General features: G+C 36.7%; 2 long non-coding RNA genes across 2 annotated transcripts; one reads left to right on the forward strand and one right to left on the reverse strand.

Moving 5' to 3' along the window:
* Positions 1-2: 2 nt before the first annotated feature.
* LOC148649259 (uncharacterized) lies at positions 3-3,898 on the forward strand. Its single transcript, XR_015926312.1, has 3 exons — positions 3-105; positions 1,855-2,859; positions 3,761-3,898. It is a non-coding gene; the product is annotated as an uncharacterized LOC148649259 (long non-coding RNA).
* On the reverse strand, positions 2,929-7,885 carry LOC148649260 (uncharacterized). The gene is made up of 5 exons (XR_015926311.1): positions 7,499-7,885; positions 6,004-6,154; positions 4,657-4,721; positions 4,390-4,540; positions 2,929-4,088 (listed from the first exon to the last, which is right to left on the reverse strand). It is a non-coding gene; the product is annotated as an uncharacterized LOC148649260 (long non-coding RNA).
* Positions 7,886-16,969: the final 9,084 nt, after the last annotated feature.

A 16,969-nucleotide genomic window follows, 5' to 3' on the forward strand; every position in this document is an offset into this window, starting at 1 on the left:
CCAAAGCACAGAAGCATTCCTAGCCCTGTGCTTTAAAAGCTTCCTCCCCACCCAGTGGGAGGTGACTTTTTTTGCTTCAACCACCAGCTAGTTCAGCCCCGGAGGGTGAGTGTTTGGCTTTTTGTGCATGCCTTCTTGTGTGTGTAGTCTTTCTGTGTTTATACATAGTGAATTACAGTACCAACTGCTTTCTCCACTCCCTTTCACACCACTTCGCATTTTTAAGAGGTGAAGTTTAGGCTCCATCTCTCCCCTCTTCTTGCAAACTAGGTACAGATAATGTGAAAGGCATATTTCAATAATGACTTCATCTCTGCCACTGCAAAACACCCACCCCATGGCCACCTGCCATAGGTTGCTCTTGGCTGTGCTTAAAGCACCGTGGTAATGGCTGGCAGAAGGTGTTTTTATTTCTGGAAAATGAGGGTTCCTCAAGGCTGTTCTGTTGCACAGACCACAGGGAAGGGAGCATCACGGGGTACTTTGTTACTGTAGTTTTCCTGTAGCAATACCTAAGACCATTACAGTAAACATTGCTTAGGATTAGAAAGGTGTGTTCATTTCACTTTTTTTGGCAAAGTATAATTAAAAACCTTGTTAATCGAAATGGCAGATGCCATAGAAAAAACAAAAAACCAAGATGGTATACTAATATTTTTATGGAGAAAAGAATGTAAACAGTTTGAGATACAGATATATCATTGCAACACATTGTGCATTGCTGCTATTCAGAGCAGTTGTTAGGGCCCTGGACTTAAAACTAGAAAATTGTAGTAGATTTCAGTCTCATGTGGGACAGTACATGGGATTAAATCCCATTTAAACAACACCTTTCACTTATATTGCTCCAATAAAATGCCCAGTTGTATACTGTAAATATGTACAAATGATAGTCTAAGATGGTACGGTGGCATAATGGATAGCACTGCTATCTTACAGTTTCTGAGTCCTGGGTTCAGTTCTAGATTGAAGTACCTTCTGTGTGCGGTTTTTACACTCTAAACCCCTTTGCTCTGGTTTCTTCCAACTCCACAAAGAAAGTCTGTCCAGGTTAATTGGCATCTTTAAATTGTCCTTTATGTGCAGGGTTCACTGAATGAGTATGTGTAATGGAGTGTTGCCTGATGTTTAGTCCCACCTTAGGTCCTCTGGCTGCCAAGTTAAGCTCTGCCTTACCATAGCCTGCTATTGTTACAACATTATCTGCTTTTGCTAGAAAAACATCAGCCAAATAGGGAGTTGCAGTAGAAGAGATGCCAAATTAGTACTCACAATCATCCACTCAGTGTCTGCATAATAATATCTTAATAAACAATGCAGTTTGAATCATGGACTGTAGCTCGTCACTGATTTGAATTCCGTTCACAGGGGTGGGCTCTATTGTCCAATTGGCTAACTACACACAGACAAGATATTATTAAGGAATGGGTTCCTCCCCTGAAATTCAGAAGAAACAGAGTGTTTATAGTTATAGGGGACATCATAAATCTTTATATTCTATGTAGTATGATTGTTGTGACTTGTTTACTTTTTAAATAAGTAGTGGAAATTATAAAAATTAAGATATATTTTGTTGTTGTGGTAGAATTTCTTATGAGACATTAAGGTTTAACAGATTATGCAAATGTTTTAGCTAATGAGCACAATAAAGTAGTCTGGTATTTACATGTTTTGTCTGACGTTTTTACAGGAATATGGTGTAACTGAATAAGAAATTTAAATTTTCATTACTAATGCCTTGTTATCCCAGCATTTTACAAAAGTGACAATGCTATCAGGTGGTGTTATGGAAGAGATTAATCACACTTAGTGTTTTATTTACACATTTAGAAAATTACTTTTTGTTTTCTTCAGGAGGTGCATATTATGAATTGTAAATAGACTGTACTGAAGACTGCAAAGTAACAGATGATAATGTGACACCTGAAAGCTAGATACTGTAAGTAAATTAAATGCATGTTGCCTTTTGCTCGGATTGGTTGTGACCTTGGGTTTCACAGTTATGTTGATGAAATTAAGATTTACGTGCAGTACAAATGAAAAACTATGGCTGTAGTTTCTGCACTTTACAGGTGTCTGTCTTATATTAAGACATGGATGTTAAACAACAGCTTTGTCTTAACCTATACTGTGAGTGAAGTTAAACTCATAGATCTCCCAACACCATCTCTGCAAAGTCGATGACTTCAGTGTTGTTGTTGATGATGCCAAAATTAAGCAATTTGCAGAAGTTAGAAACTTTGGTACTTCTGACCCTGTGGTGTAATTTGAAGCTCATGTGAGGAATCGCACCAGGGTGTCTTCTTTCCACCTGCCTAACATTACTCTGTTAAAGATATTTGCTTTATCCAAAGCCTTTATTTATTGCACCCAGTGAAATTCAGGTTGGAAACTAAGGTTCTCCTGCCCACATGTAATGTAATTATTGTATGTGCATTGGCCAGTACAATCTAAGATCTGCTGATTTATTTATTTCTCAGCTGAAAACAATTTCAAAGTCTCTTCAAATTTAGATATTTTGCTAATACTAATAATGCTGTTTATAATTTAGTATTAATTTAGTATTGTTCAGATTACATTAGTATTAATTTTAATGCTGCTATTTGTGTTACATGTTTGCTATTGTACGGCACTATGATGTTTTGAAAAGTGCTTACATTTGGTGTATTATTATTGCTCCTCTCAGACATCCACTATTCCACTCACACCTTGGTTTCTGGCTAAAGGACTGTAGTAAACACATTATTATTTTATTTGGAGATGTGATGTTTTTTTTTCCATTTTGTATTTCTTTAAAAAGGCTTGATGGAAAAAAATCTGCAATGTCACACAGGTCTAGCAAGGAATGATATGAAAATGGTAAGCAACAGTAAATGGTAAACAGTGATCAAAACCCATAAAGAATGTCAGGCTGTTAAGAAAAAGAAAACTAACACGTTTAGGAGAAATTATTTTCTATTACAGTTTATTTTATCACAGTGTGTAAAATGGAGTGACTTCTTCCACTTTTCTATGGATAAACACTTCCAAGTGTTTATTGACAAAAAGTACAAGTTTGTAATAAATATTCTAGGCAAAAAGCACTGTACTGAGTGAAGACATGCAGCCTTTATGACAAAATTGCTAAGATTTCACTACGTTTGCAGAATGTCTTAACTGAGTTTGTGCTTCAGAAAAACCGAGAGCCAGAACAGACATATATCACAGAAGAATCTTATGTTAACATGTGTGTCAAATTTAAATAGCTTTCCAAAGAGATGGAAAGATGGAAACTCCCCTCCTTTATCCTGTGATGGTTAATTTAAAAAAATATATATATACTGTATGCATTTTGCATCTTAAAACGTCAGAAAAATGGTCTTCGGTTTCAGTTCAAATAAAAATAACTGAAATCCTTATAAATGGGAAAAAATTACCCTGCACACCCTCAGGTCATTAAGGAAACCTGGCACCATTGATCCCAAATTTTAAAATAGTTACTTCTCAGAAAAGCAGGCAGCTTGTGGTGGTTCATAGTGAGAGTGAGGGTAACTTTTAATGACAACCAAGCTGAAAACAACTGCTGAAACTTAGCCTTTCACTGCTGAGGAGGAAATTTATCACAGCTTCCAGAAAATAGGTCACCTAGTTGTAGTTCAGTAACTCATTTTATATAATAATAATTTGTTAATAATATTCTGAAATTAGAAATTCAGTACATGATTACTGCGGAGGATAAGGTGATGAGCCCTGTCTAATTCTGTCTTATGTTTATATGCAGCGCCGGCATCTAAACTGCATGCTGCTTCTCTCACTCCAAATTCACACACGAGGGTTCGGAAGGTAAAACTGTAAAGCCAGACGACATCTTAAAAATGCTTGAGTGCTGCAAACCAATCCATTGAAGCTGTTCCCACCCAGCCCACACAATGCCTTAATTGCAGTCACTTCCTCTAAAGAGCTGCCAAATCCATTGTGTTTGGAAGCCTCCATGAGGTCACCTTTCCTTTGCAGCACTGAAGCTTGTGGAAACGTTGGTCCCGTGAGGTCATACGCGATCCCATCTGCTTTCTCTGAACCCTGGCCTGCAGTCCCCAGCAGCCCCTTCACTGAAACATTAAACGGATATACGATGGAAAAAATAAAATAATGCCTGCACTATATATTCTGTCTTAACATATGATATGCTGTAAGACCTAAAAATACCAATAAAAACATTTTCCATGTTAGGCAGCTGACATAACCTAATTGTCAACCAGCTACTCCTACTTAGAGTAGCCTTCTAATGATCATCGCAGTGGAAAAAAGCACCTTACAGAAGAATTACTAATATTAACATAATCCCGATTATTATAATAACAGTGAATAGATAAGAACACATTTACATTATCTAGTCAGAAACATACTTACCCCCACATTCCTCTGAGGGAGTCTGGAGAGCGCACAGCCCCCCCTTGTGTCTAGCTCATGCAATGACTTTGCATTTTACAGGTCACTCAACTAGGTGTGATCACTACCTCACTGTTCCACTGAGAGGTGACTTCAGTTGTGAACTACAAATCTTGTGTAAGAGGAGAGACATAATTAATTTATTGTAACATATTAATGACTGAGTATTTGGCATCAAAGCATGAACTGAACTGAAGTACCTAAAAAAAGCACAGAAATGTTCGTTACCTTAGGCAGAGTGAAGGATGATCGACATTTATATTTTTAGGAACAAGTAATAGGTTTATTCCATGCTGAAAAGAGAAGAAAGAAAACACAACGTTTTGGCCGTGGAGCCTTCTTCAGGTGTGTTTTATTTATATTTTTATTTCACTTTCAACTTTAGGTTCAATGGAGACCTAGTATTTATTGAAATAAGACTACAACCTCTGACAATAACAACAACAACAACAACAACAATAAATAATTTTTAATTATTAAAATAATTAACATTCTTAAAATTTTTATAATGTTTTTTTTGCCTCACTCAGTTTTAAAAAGCTTGATGCACAGAGTCATAGGACCATATTCACAATCTCTCATCTTCCATTTTCATATACAAATGGTACAGTAAGTACAGAATACTGTGCAGTGTCCCTATAACTGTAAACACTCTGTGACTGCTCAGTCTTGATCCAGTGATCCAGTCCTGTCAAAAAGCAGTTGTCTTGCAAACTCTGGCCAAAGTTCACCAAGTATGGAAGATGCCAGCAGACTGGTGTCTGTCTGTTGGGAGGTCATGCTGCCTGTAGCTGAACTGACAGGATCATAGACCCTGATGAGTAGAAAAAAGGATCTCTGTGTGGGGTTCACAGTGTGGCTTGGTATTTGTTGCCTGAACAGGCAGAACTATCTTTTGTTTTTCTTCTTTTTTTAATTAATTTTATTAACTTTCATTTGGTTTTCACCTCACAATCTTGTAAACCTTTATCAGACTTTAATTTAGTGCAGGCATCTTTAAAAGAAACCAAGGCCTAAATCTCTGGAGAAACTCTGCCAAGAATCGTGATAAACAAGGCATGCAGTGAAAGTCTATGTTCTGTTCTGTGACTAGTAACTCAACTGAAAAACACAGCTCAAGAAGACAGCATGCTTCCCCTGGGGTAAGTAGTTTCATTTTAAACTACAACATTAAACTTAGTCAGAGGCTCTCTGTTATTAACCTGCTAGGGACCTCAGCAGGCTGAGGCCCTTACCTGCATTACACTGAACTAGCAAACAAAATACACTCAGAACTGTAGAAGCACATTTCATGTTTGACCACATATATAAACACAAAAATGGAAATGCATCAATTAATTTGATTTATTTATTTTTGTCTATTTTTGTCTAATGTCTTAGAATGAACCCTGTCCTTGATGTACTTCTAAGGTCATGAAAACATTGTTAGCAAACTTTTCATTACTAGATATACTGTACAAATGGTTTGTCTAAATCTTGCCTAGAGAAGACCATACTCAATACTCAATTGATTGGAATCACAACAAAAATGGTTAGTAGGTAAATAACCTGACATAAATATAAATCACCTCTTACCTCTAAGATACAAGTTGAATAACTCCATTTGGTGTTGTGCTGTAGCCATTAATTAATGGAGGCAGATTGCTGGTGTCAAGGGCCCAGTAGTTTCTAGGTGTTATTTCTTCATTTGATTGTGCACAATAGCAAGGAGACAGCTCCAGCTGACCTGAAATGAAACAATATGCACTGTGCCTGTTTTCAAAGTTCCTTTTAATGGGCATATAAGATACTAACAGTTTGTGCCTGAATATAGCATATGCTACAAAAGACAGGTTCTATTTAAGTAGTGACCAGCAGGGGGCATTATATGATAATAGATGGAGTGAAGGCACTGTGAAGTGGGTGTATCATCAGGGTTAACCACTATAGTGAATCCTGGCATGGAATGTTACATGAAGTAATATAATAGGCACAATTACTATATTAAGAGCTGGACAAAAAATGATCTCAAACAGTAATACATTTTAAACTTTAAAATTATTATGGTTTACATTGAGATGAAAGTGAATTACATTGTGATGGCTTATCCATAAATCAATTTTTTTATTTAAAAATGTTTTCTGCCTTTTTACAAGTAAAGGTAACAGTGTGTGTGTGATCTATAGGGTGGTAAACTTCATTCATTGAGCTTTGTTGGCCAATACTCATTGATCTGGATGAGAGGGCACAGTGCCAGCTCAACACGTTGTTGCAGGTTGAAAACATCTTTAAAGCTTTCAAATGAAATACCACATTTCTGGACTTTCACTGTATTTGAAGAACAATGAGTGAAGATTAAAGCCTATTTCTTACTTTCCTTTATTGGTATATTTTAAAAATCATCAAGTCGGCCACAATTATTGCATTTTTGCAAAACATGCGTAAATGTTTCCTAGTTTGTTGACATTAACAATAATATTTTTGTTAACTCTGCAGTGTAAGACACAGATTCACTCTAAAACCTGAACTGGATGAGACAATTTACACTACACTGATGTTTCATCAACTTAAGGTTCTGTCTTCTGTATTTAGACTGTGATCTTTTTTCTCCTGTATTTCCCCTTCTACTTTTTGTGATATTAACATGCCATTTTAAACGTTAGTTTGTTTTATTGAGGGTGCTACACAGCAGAAGACAATAATAGAAAGCATAGAATTACAAATGCCCTGTTCCTGTTCAATGAATTATACTAACTCCAGATTCAGCCTTAAATGTACTGTTAACTGCATTACCAGTGATTATGTAGAGGCAAATGTTTAATTACATGTACGCTACAATTTCTATTAATTGCTGCCTGGAGGAAGAGTGATCTGTCAAGTCTCTGGCACACTGCCCATGTGAGGACACCATAAGGCAGAAGAGACAGAAACTGAAAGACAGCAGTTATATGCTGTCCCCATGCACATCCTGAAACTTTCGTGTGCACATAAATTAATTCCAGCTGTCTCCTTACACGTAAACCATTTTGGCATTCATCTTAAATTACTTTTGCAGTACAAACTGTGATGAAGTTCAATAATAAACCCTTACCTTCTTTTCTTCAGTACACTACAATCCATACAAATTCCAACTACTGTTTTAAAGTAGTATTGTCCTCTGATGATTTTACCTAAAAAAAAGTAAGTTTAAAATGTGTTAACATAACGTACAACCAAATTTCAGTTGAGTGTCATCTCAGCTTAAGTGAATACAGCAGCATATTCTGATCTAAATCCCTGACTGAATTAACTCATGAGTGCCCCCTCATTCTCGGCTGCATTTGCACCATGAACCTGTTCTGTAAGGAGACGAATTTCCAAATCCCCTCTATACCACCTTCACCTTTCTTTTTTGACAACAATTGATTAGCTCAAGCAAAGGAAGACAAAATGGAAGGACCGTGCTTTGATATGAAAGGGATATGAAACAGAATCATGTGTGCTGCTGTAAGGGTTGTGTGCAGGTTCTCATTTTTGCCTTTGCTGGCTGCCAAAGTTGAGGGTGGCTGAGTGCCAACAGTATTAGGTGGCAGAGAGAGAGAGAAGTCCAGCACTACAAAAGGTTCTGGCTGATACAGACAGCCCATTTTAAATTGTGTGGAATAAAACAAAGGGAATGGATTTTTTTCCTGCTGAACATTAAAACATAATAACACCCTTATGTGTCCATCAATTTCTAGCTTGAAACAACCGAGGACTAGAAACAGCTCGAAGGTGTAGTGTGTTTCTGTTACCAGCACTTCCGTGAAATTATTACTGAATGGTGCATCGTTGAGAAGAACAGAGAATGACCTTTTTTTGCAAGCTGTTAAATTCAGGCGCCTTCTGCCAAACGTTGGTCCTGATGGGGCTGCATGTCTACGGGTGTCTGTAAAATTTGTCCTTTTCACAGAAATAACTTGCTCATTTTGACTTATTTTCCATTTTCCCCAGATAATAAGCAGCTGCTCATTAAGAGATTCATAATGAAAGATGCTACAGCATCACAGTTTTGCACATCTTCAAAATAGCCTGAGTACAAGAGCACTTTCCCAACAGAGTTTCTTACACAACTGGGCACACAGGTTCCTAATACAGTTCACCATCTCTTCTTGAACATGGGGAAGATGCCTTTTGAATCTATGACCCCTTTCAAGATGCACATTATGCCTCATTCTTAATTCATTAGTAGGGCACATCTTCTAGCATGCATTGTTCAAACATCTTATTCAGACAGATGACTAACTGCTAATGGCAAAGATACCATTTTTGATTCTGCATTAAGCAACTGTAAGTATTCACAATAATGCTGCTTACACAAGGTTTAACACACACATAATTTAGCATGGATAAATGAAAATAATCTTTTCACTGAATTATTAATATATTATAAATAATTTGCACTTAGTTTGTATCTTATTCATGAATGATTTATCTTCAGCCCCTTTAGAAATTTCTTCTGTCGTCTATTTATAGTTTTGCCAAAGCTTTGAAGCTTAAAAAAGTCATCCAGTGCTCTGAGATGAAGGGAACAAACATATATTGATGAAACGTCAGTCTGTGGATGAATGGCTTTATCCTGTCAGAGGGACCCAGACTGGATCAGGTCATCCAGAAATCAGCATATAGCTCAGTTGTCTGAGGATCAGTCAGCGCAATCAGCTGATTTACATCAATGGGTACAATGAGAAGACAGCAAGAGCATAGAATCAGGGGACATCCACCTGTCTTGAGCCTCCTTTCTTCATTTTTTAATTACTGTTTTTAATGACTTAATATTATACAAATTTATACAGCTGGGCTTTTCACTGAAGCAATCAGAGAAGAACTTTGCTGAAGGGTACAACAGCTGTGTTCAGTTCAGTGGTTGATCTCACGGCCTTTCAGTTACGAGTCCAAAGCCCTGTTCAGTACTCTTTACCCTGCTGTCTGTGTGTGGATCTGAGCTAGAAGGTGAAACTGATATCTAACAAGAAAAAAAAATACACTGTCCTTGAAATCCTTAAATCATAAAGAAATAAAATGCAACAAACACACATACAAAGAAATGAGTTCCAGTCAAGAGCCCTAAAGTCAAAGCAATAGGAGCAGATTAATAAAAAGGGTTTAAGTGCCCCTGAGAAGTGAGATTTGGGTTTTACAGCAATTCAGGCTATAACAGGGATAACCCAGGGGATTGACAGGGCCAGATTGAACTGTAACCTTTCTCTTCTGATGCTGTTTGGATTTTATTCTTTGTAGAACTAGGTCTGTCCCCTCATTCCCCGTTTGCTGTCTTTAAAGATGGTAGAGTCAGTTTGACAGGACAGCGGACAAAAACATGAAATGAACATCTCAGTTTGATAGTTAAGACAGAAAAGGAGAAGCTGGAAAAATTTTGAAACAAGAAGGCATTTTCTGCATGCAGAATACCTGTTCAAGCTGAAGTTGAACTGACTGTTGTTACTGTGGGGATTGAGCGGTTGGTGAGAAACACAGACCTTTGGATACGAGGGATTACTCTGTGCGGCTACACTGCAGTAAAGAGCTCCTTTCCTTCCTTGTGTCCTGCGAAAACAAGACACCATCTAGAGCAAGCTTCTCCCATGTTGGGGCTGAACAGACCATGACAGCCATCAGGTTAGGTTCTACCTCTGAGAGAACCCCACAATTTGTGAAAATACTGTATTGCTCTTATTACAATTCTCTCTCACCTTAGCAGGGAGTAAGGAGGTGTCAGAACAGGTTTTGAAGCTCATGTGTGCTGATATGTAACTTCATGCTTTTGTTCAGTCTGATAAAGGGTGCTGTTTCCCATTTTTGTGTGTTGTGCTGAAATGCCAAGACGAGACAATGCCCACCTGGGATAGTAGGAAACCTTCATTTTGTAAAGGTTAATATCACTGGCCATGTCATAAACATGAATCAAAGAGAGATGTATATTCACTCTCCTTTCATCTCTAGAGACCTTTGCTCCTCATTCTTCAGGAGTGGAGGATTTACAAGCCCCAAATAAAAGCTCAGAGAAGAAAAAAAATCAACAATCATTTATCAACATTATGTACAGCTTGAGACGACTATTTTATCAACATGTAGTTAGACAGGCCTTTTTTTAAACTGCCACTGGGTTCTGTATCATTGGGGAATTAGAAATGATTATTGTTGTCTGTGAATTGCATAATGCTTTGCTATTTTTCCTCGCTTGTCAAGATGATCTAATAATTCATAACAAGTCATCGGCGGATTCATTTAAAATACATCAATATCATGTACTCCATTATGCCATACTTCTACTATTGCAAAATTAAACTTTGCTCTATTGTTTTATGTGGGTGAATGATGTTTCAATAAAATATAGACTGGTTTTAATAAATGTGAATCTTCTCTTAATTGATAAACATTTTATTCTGGTTCGAATACAGGTGTTTGAACACAGTGGTATCATTTTGTCTCCTGTTTCCTTCCAAAAACATGCATGGTAGGTTAAATTGTCCCCTCAGGATGTATCCCCATGTTGGGTTCCCCATTAGATTCCTAGTACAGGAGTGGTGGGGTTTTAGTGCCTACCCTTCCTACAAGATAGCTGTTCTGGACATAAGAAGACTATACAAGTGTTTTTACTTCTCTATTCTCAGAAACTGTTTATGGAGGGAATTTGGTCGAAATTACAGAAAGCCGATAAGGAGACTGATTTAATTATCCACAAAGCACTGAAAACAAAAAAAGTTAATGTAACAGGTAGATCAAATTCTGAGGTAGGAAAAGGTGTTCTTTACACAGAGAGATGTGCATAACTCTACCCAGCCATTTTATGGACTATGATTTCTATAAAAATGTTAAAAAATGACTTAATGAGGGTTTGGGACCATATTGATGAATCAAATTATCATTTTGTTAAGGACGTATGTTCATTTAATCTTTCTTCGGTGACACTTCTTATGTGACCAAGAGGTTACAATAACTTAACAATAGCTAAATGATCGCTGGATGTCATCTAGCTTTCTTGAATGAAGCCAAGTTATCAGATTCAACAATGTGACTGGGTAAGTAGTTCCAGACTATCAAAGCAATTTGTGCAAAAAAAAGTTTTACATGCACTTTATTATAATCTCCACTCGTGTCTCTCATGCATGTCTCAGTGTTGATTGTGAAAAAGTTCATTGGGTTGACAATGCCTTTCAGATCTTTGAGTTGACAAAGGTTTTGAATACTTTAATCAGGTTCCATCATAATCTTCTCTGCTCAGGACTTAAAAAGTGATTTGGTTCTTTTAATCTGTCAGTAGAAGACCAGGATAGTATGTTGTCTCTTCTTGTTGAAATCATTCCAGAACAACAATTTCTTTCATGTAGCATGCATATCTTACTTGCAGTGTCCCTGAGGACAGAAAGTTTGTCTTAAGAGATTCAAGCACCTGTAACACTTCTGTCTCTTTGATGCTAATATTGTTTCACTAGGAATAACAACACCCAAGAATAAAATGTCCTGAGGGGATGATATAGCGTTTAGTGAGGTTTGGTTATACCCACTTCGTTGAATGCTAAGTTTCTGGCCATAGGGAAAGGAGGCTAGGACCCCCATGTAGAGTGAAGAGTGACCAAGGGGTAGCTGCAAAGATGGAGATAGGGTGGAGGTGGGATGCAAAAGACATATGCAAGGCAGAGAAAGGGATCACGTATGGTATTTATAGTGTTTTAGGAGGGGAAATGACATCAGGATTGATTTCTAATTACTGACAGCCGAGTCTGATTGAACTGGATTACCCAACAGAAGTTTTTTTACAGATTCCATTTAATATAGAACATCAAAAACAGATCTACTGTTGATTTTTTCCCTTAATGAATCCCCAAGTGAATTATTAATTTAATATATCTGCACTGTTTATTCACCAGTTTCTCCATGAGACACTTTACTGCATCCATTTGCTGTTAGAGAAACTTTATTTTAGAACCCATTGCAATACTATTTTCTCTCTTAACTTTTCCAATATGTCCAATGTTCTTGCAGTTTGTTAATTTACTTTTTTAATTGGATTCTGTTCCTTTTTTACCATTTTATAAAGCTATGTTTTATTTGTTTTTTTGAACCATTTGAGCTCTTAGTTTCTAGTCTTGGATTTGTTTACAGAATAGCTTTAAATTGTTGCCAGCTATTATCTACTGATGCCATCTGTATTCTAGCCTATTCTGCAGTTATCAAACTCTTTCTCCGTCCTTCATAGTCTGCTTTCCCAGATGTTTAAATGAAGTTTACAATTTGTTGTGAGCCAATTATTTTCCTAAATTACAAAAAAAAACTATAAATATTATTTGTAAGCCTCTTCTCCTTTGCATTGAATTTTTTTCTTCCCTCTTCCATCCCATCTCCACCTTTGCAGGTACGCCCTGGTTAACTCCTCTCTCTGCACAAGATGTCTTCTACAGCCAGGTAGATTTGGGCCAACCTAAACTATGGCTAAGCACTCAATAAACACTTTTCAATAATTTAATACATACAGTAGGTGTTGTTATTCCTCACAGACTTTGTTTTTAATTCTACCTATAAAGACACATATCGTACAGGTACTTTAAAACAAACCATATTATAATCACGGTTCCCTAATGGTTCTCTTGTCCCGTTTTCCTCACTCTATGTTGATTGCTTGAAAAGGCTCAATTAATACAGACTTTCATTCTAGTTTACTAGCATTCCTTCCATATCTACTGATAAACTGACTAAGGAAGTAATTCTTACCCGTGACTAAAATTTCAGTTCCAGCTGCTGACATTTATTCCCAGTTATTCCCAAATTATATGAGGAAAATTAAAATCTCCCATGATAATCACTTCAGACTTTACACATATGTTTCTCATTTTATTCTCTAAGACTGCAGTACAATTTATTTTTAAATTTGATAGTCTGTAGGATAACTCTAATGCTACGTTCTTTAGTGTCTGTAGACTTTTTTCTAACTCTTATAAATTCTTTCCCATGTCTTTGAAATGCTATATATCCACTAATGTTGTATTTGCCATCATCACTCTCCATGTTAATTATGTTTTAATTTTTCCAATACATGGTAGCCACTTGTTATCTTTTATGTCTTGTATTTTGTTCCTAATACTTCTGATATTTAGATAGAAACATTTAATTATCTGTGTTTTATTAAAGGCTATACTATCTGTGTATTTCTCTAACTTTTTGGGGGATTTTCTTTACATTCTAGTTTAAATGATTTTGTACTTTTATACACATTCTTATTCTGAGCTGACTGGTAACCGTTTCATCTAGATGTTGTTTCTATCCTCTATATAAACAGCCTTTACTATGGAAACTTTTTAATGACCCCAAAATCTGAAGCCTTCATTGGGACACCGTTTTCTTATGTCTCAGTCATGTATGTTTTTGGACTAACATTTCCTTTGCATTGCACAAATATGATTCTTGAAAAAAATACTGATTTAATCCTGCTCTTCAGTATCTTTCCAGGGGCTTTGAATTTCTAACAGAAAGTGCTTTTTTTTGCCAGTCTTGTGTGTCCAAGTTTGAACTACCACTGGTGGATCTTTACCAATGTTACTTCTAATTATTTTAAATAATTAGAGTGTGTCATGACAGTCGTGACTCTCAGCATTTTGACAGTCTATAAATACAAACAATATCATAAAAATATTATGGTAAAGTTTGATTTGCTTATTAACTACTTTTATTTCATTGAAATGGTATAAAACACTTATTCTTCAACATCAAATAATTTTCTAGGAACTACGGTAGCTATTTAAATTCAAATAATGCAGTAATAATAATAATGCTGGCATAATTTTTCTTGTGCTTGGCTTGTAGAACAACATATTACATACAGTACATATAGCACAACATCACTGATTTTCATATTCAGAGAAATAATGACTGAAACAAGTTTTAATTATTTATGAAGCTTAATGGAAAATTGTAAAAAAAAAAGTCTCGTTAGCTTTCCTTCTTCCACATTGAAGGGCATGTATTAATAAAATAAATTTGTATTTTTGGAAAATCCTAGATGAAATATTGTGTATAGACAATTTGGTTGATTAGAGCTTCCCCTGTTTGTTGTGTAAAGCTGTCTTTTGCAGAAAAAAGCAGCAAGGTATAAATGATAAGGAGGAATATTCATAAGGTACTGTAAATGGAAATCAAATTTAGATTTTTTTTTTATTTCTAAACAAACATCTCACCAAAGGTAAGGGTGAAATAAATTATAAATGCGATACACAATAAATAATAAAATGGTAAAATGCTCATTTTTACATTCTTATTTCTGAACCCATCAAATCAAGGTTACTAGGTAAATATTTAATAGTGGAATGCTAATGCAAACTATAAAACAGCAACATAATGTCACATGCTATTGTTTTCTTACTCATGGGCATAGTTTCATTCACAGTTGAAGACATTATAATGTATGCATTACTGAAAGTTTAAAACAGACAAAATTATGCATTGTTCTTAGTAGTTGGTACAGTATATCCATGTTTATTATTTTAGTCTTGTGTAACCCATGGAGTTGAATCAACACATCTGTCAGAGATAAACAGCAAAATATACTCTTCACGCACAGCTTTGAAACCTACATTAATAATATGAATGCAACTTTTTATTGAGTTGGGCAATTTATAACTGCTCAATATTTACCGTATTGCATTTGACTTACATTACTAAGTTCTTCCCTTTGTTCTCTGAACTTGGAATTTGGAACAGAGTTTGAGTTTTGGTTCATTTCCTGTGTTGACTCACTAAAAAATAAATTCTTCATGAACTGCATATCTCTATTTGCTAACAAAATATATGGTTAAGTGAAGGTCTTATAACACAGAGTGAAGAGAATGGGTACAGCGGCCGTGTGATGGTAAGTTGCATTGATGAAACAGTGACACCCTGGAGTTGATGCATTTTCACAACTTATTCTCTGTGTTTCCTGCCCTGATGATATGTTGGGTTTGCTAAACAGGTGTAACTCTGCCTGTGTTCGATGGTGGCTGGGGGCTAAGAACATGGTGCGATTGAACAATACATCATTACACCTGGCCATCTGTATACAGTCATTTCCCGAATGAGCCCTAGGCAGTTAGTTCTGCCCACGCCTCAAACATCACAGAGACAATTCCTCTCTATGCAGGATGAGTCAAGGGCCCTTCTTAAGAGGGGCTAAAAAATCCAATGAGAGAAAACACAGGATTTGGAGAATGAAGTATTGCAGGGGAGGTTGTAACAGCTGAACCCAGGAGAGCTCAACTTGGACACCAGAGATTGGGAGCAGAGGAGGAAGACCTTGTCATCATCTTTCTCCCCCCTCTACCCCAAGACTGGACTTGGAGACAAACAGGATGGAGGGGGGGGGGGGGAGAACAGGGACACTGTTCAGGACACCAGGAATGAGGAGGTTGCCTAGAATTTCAATGTTTCTTTGCTGTGGCGTAAGGAGGCACTCCAGGTCCTGAAAGAAATGGTTCTGCAAAATAATGCTGCTGGTCTTTTACTTCTGACATTCGGTTCTTCGGGTCCTTGGACTGCACCATGAGTAAGCTGCTCTGCATAAGGTGGTCTGTGCATTGTGTCAACTGTTGTAGGAATGGCTGTGTTACTGAGAATGCGAAGGGAAGACTGATTACAATAAGTAAATAGGACATTATAACTGTATGGTATGATATGTAGATGCAATAGTGATTCTCGGAGATAAACAGATAAACCTGTGGCAGGGGAAAAAGGTGCTATCATCCTTTTTAATGAATTGTAGGTGGTATAGTCGTCTGCAAAGCCAAAATAATAAACTTTATAAATTGTTGCACAGCCTTGAATGTTTAATGCAGGCATCACAGGTCTTTATCTGTTGTTGTAGTCAGTGATTTCACGTTTTTCAGAAAAGCATAGAACTAAAGTTGTATGTTGGCATTTTAATGCTGTTGGGTCTTTTGATGAGACAAAAATGAATCAGTTTGACTGCAGCTGGGACCTATTATTACAGGCAAAACCGAAAAGGTGACAATTGCAGGAGGATAGGCCAATGGTATTTAGACAAACATAGATAAAGACCTGCCCTAAATCTCACCAGCAATATGTTATTTTTTAAAAAGGAGCTTATTTTGAATCAGTGTGGGACTCCACTTTATTCCCTTTTGTATTTAAAAAATGCTTTCAAACATCCAATTTTAAAAATGGTCTGTAAGTCTGTGATTTGTGGCTTGTGAAACATGGGGAGCATCCTGTATCAATCCCAACAGTCATACTATACCTGTATCTGCTACATACTGTAAATTGCAACAGGATCTGTTTCCTTACTGAAAAGGTGACTTGGAGGTGGAGCTAGAGGAACTGAAAGAGACTAGAAGATGGATTTGCCAATGCCTCCTACATTAATGGGGGTATGCATCAGAAATCCCCAGAGCAACAGCACGGTGAAACCAACTGCCTAAAACTGGTCCCAGTTGGTCAAAAAAAGTAAAATACAGCAGCCTATCACAGTAACCCTGCATAACATCATATCAACAAACACATTTTCTTTGCTCTAGGACATAGAAATAGACAGGCAAACCTTGACAATTCAAGGCAG

The sequence above is a fragment of the Lepisosteus platostomus genome, chromosome 14 (genome assembly GCF_059453375.1).
Source record: "Lepisosteus platostomus isolate fLepPlt1 chromosome 14, fLepPlt1.hap1, whole genome shotgun sequence".
NCBI classification, from domain to species: Eukaryota; Metazoa; Chordata; class Actinopteri; order Semionotiformes; family Lepisosteidae; genus Lepisosteus; species Lepisosteus platostomus.